Below are 7,935 nucleotides of genomic sequence, written 5' to 3'. Positions count from 1 at the left end.
CCAAGCAACAATTAATAAGTAGTCTCACATGGAGCAGGTACATCTGACAAGCTGAGAGTGTCTGACTCAGACTATGGCAGTGTTCGAAACCGCATACTTCTATACTACATACTACATACTTCTATACTACATACTTCCACACACTACACACTAAACAACCAGATAGTAAGCAGATCGTTTGCACTGTAGTAAACTACACGATAACCCACAATGCATTTGGTTCCTACCCGAGCTGAAATCATCAGGCTGAAGCTGATTTCATTTTAGCTCTAACTCTGTAAATATACCACTTTATCCACATTTCTAACCTTTTTAGGAAGAAAGTAAAGTAGCCCTTTAGATCCACAATGTGACGCTAATTTGTCCAAATAACACCTGTTTAAAGTTTTGTTCCTGAGAATTCAGAGCCACTCAAGTTAGCCGTCGCAAATAACGTACTTTCGAAAACCATAATGATAGAATTGGTGCTTTTATTTTGAAAACAGGAAGTGAACATACCCTCGCTGTAGCTACCTGTGAAGTTTGTATTTTGGGTTTTTTCAGAAGTTGCGTTGCATCTTGGGTAATTTGAGTGTGAGTAGTAGCGTTGCATCTTGGGTAATTTGAGTGTGAGTAATCAGCTCTTGATGCATACTCTGCATTTCTGGAGAATCTAGTAAACCATCCAGGAACTTCTCACATACTCTAAATCACATACTACACAGTTGAAACACACTACATACTTCAAATGACGTCAGAGTTAGTACGAGTAGTAGGAAAGTATGCGGTTTTGAACAGACCCTGTGATTTTGTTTGTTGTGTTCACTTCCTGACTGGTTCATGCTCTGTGTATTTGTCACCTACTGTATTTATGCAGTGTAACCTTTATACTTTTTTACCAATACAATATTTATTTCAGCACTCCTTTCACACCCTTGCAGCATTTGGATCCTGTTTACAAAAACATGTCTGCCTGTATATAGACATTGTATGTTATTGTCCTTTTGTTTTCATACGTATGTGTCTATTTTTTTCACACTAGCCTGTCTATAATAGTGATGTTTAATTATCTTTGCTTGTGCATCATTCTGAAGATTGTTGTCTGTAACTAGATTAAGAGCCAAATTCTTTCTATTCCATTGAGTCAAATTCCTTGTTATTGTAAACAGACAAAATGGCCTATAATCAGGGTACTAATACTGCTATAACAAGTAATGTGCAGCACTTTCATGATGGTCTTACTGACTCTATAGCTAATTGATATAATACTATAGCAAGCATAACAATTATTCAATTGTGTGTGTGTGTGTGTGTGTGTGTGTGTGTGTGTGTGTGTGTGTGTGTGTGTGTGTGTGTGTGTGTGTGTGTGTGTGTGCGTGCGTGTGTGTATATATTAGGCTTTGGACGCACACATTGTTGCTTTGGCTCTACACATGAGATTTGTATAATACAATGTATAGATTTAAAAAACTGACACCCATATCCTTTTATACATTTTGCATTTTTGATGACCTCTTACACCAGTAATAATCTCTTTATATTAAATTCACTATCTACTGAATCTGAATCTTTTTTGTTTTGCTTTGGTGCCATCTGGTGACAGCATCAGGACTGACACTGTGGTAGATGGCAGTTAACACTACCACTCACTAGTACCATCTCATTTATCAACAGAAAATATTTTTTTTACAAAAGCAGATAATGCAGGATGGGCGCTTATTTAGCTGCTTTGTGTGCCCCATACAGAGAGTTTTACACATGTTCTGACAACCCAAAGAGCAATAATAATAATTAAAATCATAATAATCCAAAGCAAAAGGTTTTTGTTTTTTTTAATTGATTTACACACATTTTAATTCAGTTCAGTTTAATTGCACTAATACTGATTTCATCTATTCTCAGTTATTGTAATGTTACAAACAGTAAAACTGTACTGTACAAAATGTACTGGATCAGTAGAAATAGACGCTGGCAAAATCATGAAAAAGAGCTATCACGTTGCTTTGCTCTCACACGCGCTGCATTGATAGTCACAAACACACACACGCTCTTGCTCGCTCGCTGCAGAGTCCGGGAGATTGTATATAATTTGCAGGTGTCAGGTAGCCGCTATCAATATATGGGAGAGTTGGGATGCCTGCACTAAAGCAATAACTAGCGCTATTTGTAGCACCAGAGATGCTACTGTTAGGATACAGTTAGGACACTGTTAGGACAGTTGACACACTTAATTGTTCAGGGATGGCTATGGACATCAAGCTGTTTTAATTTAGTTTTTGTTTTGCTGTGAACTTGAATATCATCTAATATGAAGAGTTCACAGTACACTGCAGTTACAAAAGGGTCACTACATTATTCTTTGGTTAATTGACTACTGAAACAAGTAATTGTTACATTATATTGCTAATAAATTATTTAATTTTGACAGTAGGGCCTTAGTGTGGTACATTGCAAACAACTGATGGAGAGTCTAAAAATGTCGTCTGTGCTTAAAGGGCCCAAAAAAAGGGATTGAGAATCAAATCGAATCGTGACCTTAAAATCGAGGATTTGGAGAATCATGACACCCCTACTAATCATATTAATCACCATTGTTGTTCCCACAGTCTTTTAGCTTATATATCCTGCTATTCACAGTCCAGACCACTGATTTATTTTTAAAAATCCAAATTTCGCCTTTTTGGACAAATATAAACTCTTGTTTCCATTTTGTTCCTTCAGTTGCTTGTTTTTAATTAATCAATTGTGTAGACAGTCATTTTATGATGTATAAAGAACATAACATATAATTTGTTGTATAAAATTATGAATAATGAGGAGACTGCATTGAAGTGACACATTTTAACGAGAGTTTGCTTTTTAAGTATGCAAAGGGTAGTTTTGTCTCTATTTCCTGTCATTTCCTGTTTACTGAGTGATTATGCAATGTTCTGTAGAAAGGGGAAGGAAATATAACTAAACATATCTGAGGTGATGAACAAAGATCCACTTTCAGGAAGAAAAGCTTTGCAGACACTGAAGACCATCCAACTGTACAGACATATCAGCAAGAGAACACTGAAAAACCAACAGGAGTTGATTAATCTGACTGAGGATATTGACAACACGATAAACACCATGAAGAGCTGTCGTCTTCTACTCATCCTCTCAGTGATGACAGGTACAACACTACGTATTTTAGAAAATTAGAGTAATATTTTTAAAACCCTGCCTCTTAAAGGGTAAACCGTTTCAATACATCCAAAAGTCTAGTTTGGCTAACCACTCATGTTGTATCACAGTTGTTAAGAATTACATTCAACCCACATTATGTTAAGAGTGTGTGACTGAAAAATTATGTGTTCATGTCTGTTTTTATCATTAAGTAGCAGCAGAGTTTTAAACAAGCTGGGGATTATTCACTGAGGAATTTATTAAAAGGAAGTAAAGATGTGTTTACAATAATCTAACCATGATGTTGCAAAGGTGTAATGCAAAGTAATGTGATGTGTGTTAAATCCTCAATTACTGCACACAGGCACTGTATGGAAAACAAGTGCGCTAAACGTTCTCAACAAAAAGAAAACTGATGAGTCTGTTTACTAGATAGATCCACACAGTGTATGTTGGATTAAGACATTTTCTTTGTCTGATCTACAGGCTGTGAGGCCTCATTTCAAGTGAATGGATGTGAAGGAGGATGGGTTGAATTCACCTGCGAATACCCGGAAACAAATCAAAACTATATCATAGAGGTTGAAGGTCCCGGAGGAAACAGCATACGAAGCACTAAAAAGGATGAGTGGGAAAAGACGGACGGATATTCCCTGTATCATGATACAAAAAATCAAACTCTGAGGGTGGTCATTAAACAACTTCAAAAGGAGGACTTTGGGAAGTACAAGTGTAACCTTTACCAAGACACCAATGAAGACAATGAAGAACTGGACCTGGTAAATGGTAAGAGATGCTGCAAAGTCAGAGTGAAGTTTATCAAAAACTCACTAAGAAAACATGAATACATAATAAAATAAAGATACAAATGTAATAACACAACACACAGGCATCAGGCACTGAAAGACATTTCAGAAATGCACCTGTACTTTTGTTGCATGTTACAGTATATCAGTCCCATCGTGGTAGGAATCTTTGAGAATCTCACAATTTGATTCTTATTCTTTGTGTCATGATTACATTCTGAATTGATTATTGATTCAAAACTAATCTTTTATTTAAGAAATATAAAGAGAAGGACATTTGTGGCTCTACTTATACTCCTTTAAATTTAGTATGTGCCACACAATCATGTCTTGTGTCCGCTGAACTTTAATATGAAACATTACTGACATTAATCTGAATGGTCTTGATGAAGGTCATGTCTGACAAACAGAAAAAAGTACAGAAAAGTGTGTGAAAGAATAAAAAAGTGAGTTGCATTCATTTGGGAGCACCTCACAGTCTCCTCCAGTGTAAGAGTCATTTACTTCCTAACATCACTGGTTTGATGTCTTTTGTAAAAACAGAAGTTGTTCTGTGTGTTTTGGAGTAAGGAGGGGAAATAAGTTTGCTGCTGTGCTGTTATTAATGTTCTGTCTTCAGTTTGAACAACATTCTTCACCCTCCAGCTGATTGAAGTTTAGTGAAGTGTTGCAGTGCAGTCAGCCAGTTTCATGCTAGTTGGGTTGCTCTGCTAATGTTAGTCTCTGGGAGATAGGATACAACACTATTCACTATTCGCTCTGAATACCAAGTTATTAAGTTAACACATTCAAAGATTGCTTGTTTTGAAGATGAGCAACAAATGAACACTAACATGTACATGTTGCGCACTCACAGTTCACTTCTTCCTCTTTTCCACTAATGCTGTTACAAAAGTAACATTTCTTTAAGGGTTTTCACATTCAGTGAAGTTTGCTTCTCTTTCAACTTTCTACTGTACAATGCTCACTGAGTTATCAGAAATGGAAATCCATTAGCTATGAAGCAGACATTACAGGACAGGAGAGACATAATGAATAGATAAATTCACATAATACACCCTTTACTAGTGTAATGATATACTTTCAATATGTTATAGTATTAAAATGTTCATGTTTTGCATGTTTTACTTTTCTTCAGAATTCTTTGCAGTGACAGGTGTCTGCAAGAAACCATTTAATCAAACTGCGTATGAAACAGCTAAAACCACCATCACATGTGATTACCCAGACAAATACAAATCCAAAGTCAAGTTTATCTGCAAAGACAACGATGAAAGTTGTGAGGAGATTTTATCAACACCATCTCCTTTAAAGTCAAACGGGACATTCACTCTCACAAACACCAACAGTGGCTTCAACGTGTCCATCAGTAATGTGAACTCACAGCATGCTGGTGTCTACTGGTGTGGAGTGAAAGAAGAAAGAAACAGAGCTTCAGTAAAACAAATACATCTGGAGATTAAAAGTGAGTAAAACAAATGTAGCTCTCCTCTGCTGGTTAGAGGCTTTTCTTTATTCTTTCATTTTATGTTCATTAGTGAAATATGACTTAACACAACATGTAATTTAACAGACATTAACACACATTTATGAGGGACTACGGATGCAAATTAGCGGCTTTGCTATAATCCGGCATGTTTACAGAGATGTTTTAATATCGATGTTAATCAATATGCACTGTCCCTACAAAATGGTTTGGCTCACATTTAATATTTAGTAAAAGTCAAATATTATTAAAAACATGTCAATATGTGCACATGTGACATGAGATGACAGTAAGATGTCCAAAATGCTAAAGGGTTCAAATTAGAATTTGTCTTCATTCACCCTGCATCACTCACTTGAAATATTAGACTCAAAAGAAAAGAAAAGAACTTAATCAATTTATGCATCACTGTCACCAAAGTGAAACATTTATCAGTTTAAGCTGAGATACATCGATGTTTAAGGAGCTGTGTCTCTGAACTCCACTGACATTTTTTTCTGTACTTAATTTTTTGATAGACACTAAATCAACAGTGCAGTCAAAACTCCTCCACTGCATACTGGAATGTTTCCATTAAAATCTAATTTCAGGTTCAACAAAATGTCCACATTGAGGGGTTTCTCACTGTCTCACGTTTTGTCTCTATTATAAAGTAACCACCTTATAGTAATGTAAATTATATACAACATTGCAGAAACACACAGCATTTCACTTAACTTACATCTGTGTAACTATCCATATTTGCATTGTTTTCATTTATTTTCCATTCTTCATATTTATTTATGATGTAGACACTCAACTGCGAGATGATTTTTTTTCTGTTATATCAGCAGCATAATATTATATATTATTTTAAATATATTTGGCAAGTATATTGATATTAATTGCAAAACCAAGATTTTGTGCTATTAAACATTTGGTAGCAACATTTGGTTTTTAACAAAGGCAAAAGAGACATTACAGTTACAGTTTCTTCTCAAATGCCAGCTTTCTTCTCTCTTTCTGTTTTAATTTGACTTTAAATATTTTAAATCTACTGTTGTTTTCATGCACAAATGAAATATATTTCTGTTTGCTTTCAGTGACACCACCTGTTCCTTATGGCAGTTTTGGTAAGAAAAGGTTGAGATCCTTTAATTGGTCATGGTTAAATATCACTAACTACAAACATTTAATCATTTGTAATCTGGATGTTAATGTTGTGTGCTGGCCCTCATGATGGTCTTTTTTATTTTTATTTATTATTATTAATGTATGATATCATCTTAATATTTGGTTTTGTCACACAGATCATTCATCCTGGTTGACCATCGCTGTGGCTCTCTGTTTGGATATGCTGCTGTTGCTTCTCATGTTCATCATATACTTTGTCTACGAACGTAAGAGACTTCATCACTGCTTCTCGCAGCTTCTCTTAAAACACGATAGCTTTCATTTCCTAACTTTTTGTAAAGATTATGTAATACGACTGACAATATTAACTCAGAATTCCAACTAAGGTTCGAACATGAGAAAAAGGGAAATATTAAATCTGTAATTATCTGTCTGAATTAAAGATTCTCAGTGACAAGAGTCTGCTTTATTTATGTCAAACAGGTTTTGCACCTTGTAAAAAAAGAACAAATGCAGCATGAGGAAAAAGCAAAGAGGTCAGTGTTTGATTTTATGTGAATATGTTTATGGTCTTTTATATTTAAGCTATATTTAAACATGCAAAATGCCTCAGTGTTACATCATGAGGTGTATGTTATATAAATGACATTTATGTGGGTCATAAACAAGTCCAGACTTGGTTTAGAGATATTGCAGGCACCAGTTTGATAAATTAGACTCTGTGTTGCTGTCAAAGTGAACCATCAAGGTGTTATTTGCTGTTTACACAGTATGGACAGTATTGATTGCAACACCAGCAAATGTCCTAATGAGAATTTACATTCTTCTACAGATGGAGACAAATCTATGAAGCAATAAAGGACCGCACCTGAAAGCTGGACTCAAGACCTGTGCTGCACTTGATTCACGTTCAGACAAAGACCTCAACCTACTGCACTGCATCATCCGCAGCTTTCAAATCAATTCTGACCGAGCAAGCTAAGTTACATGCATATCCCCAAAATGCAGCTACTTTTGTCCTTTCTATATATCATGTATAACAAAGTGCAAATTGTTGTTTTTTTTGTTTGTCCTTTTTGGACAGTTGCAACATTTTATGAGCTTAAACACAGTCTGTATTTCAGTCTGCTATCAAGCACCTATCTTATAGAATTTGCTCTCTTGAAAGTGGCCGTTGTTGATTCTGAGAGTTGTTTTTGTTCCTCCACTATCTATTGTGTTTTCTTTAACATTAGCAGTAACTGAGAACACATTTCAAATTATTTTCTTCATAATGTCAAAAATAGGTAAGGATGGGGCTTCTATATATGTCTGTTAATGCTTTAAGATACTCAATACAAAGACATGTACATAGTTATTTCATTTCATGCTTAAAAACAGGGGCACACTGGCAACATC

General features: G+C 35.3%; 1 long non-coding RNA gene across 1 annotated transcript; it reads left to right on the top strand.

Annotated features, from left to right (window-relative positions):
• Positions 1-6,455: 6,455 nt before the first annotated feature.
• On the top strand, positions 6,456-7,073 carry LOC128356238 (uncharacterized). Its single transcript, XR_008321159.1, has 3 exons — positions 6,456-6,536; positions 6,714-6,803; positions 7,021-7,073. It is a non-coding gene; the product is annotated as an uncharacterized LOC128356238 (long non-coding RNA).
• The last annotated feature ends 862 nt before the right edge of the window (positions 7,074-7,935 follow it).

This window comes from Scomber japonicus, chromosome 3 (genome assembly GCF_027409825.1).
Source record: "Scomber japonicus isolate fScoJap1 chromosome 3, fScoJap1.pri, whole genome shotgun sequence".
Taxonomy (NCBI): domain Eukaryota; kingdom Metazoa; phylum Chordata; class Actinopteri; order Scombriformes; family Scombridae; genus Scomber; species Scomber japonicus.
This window is presented reverse-complemented; position numbering and strand designations above follow the sequence as displayed.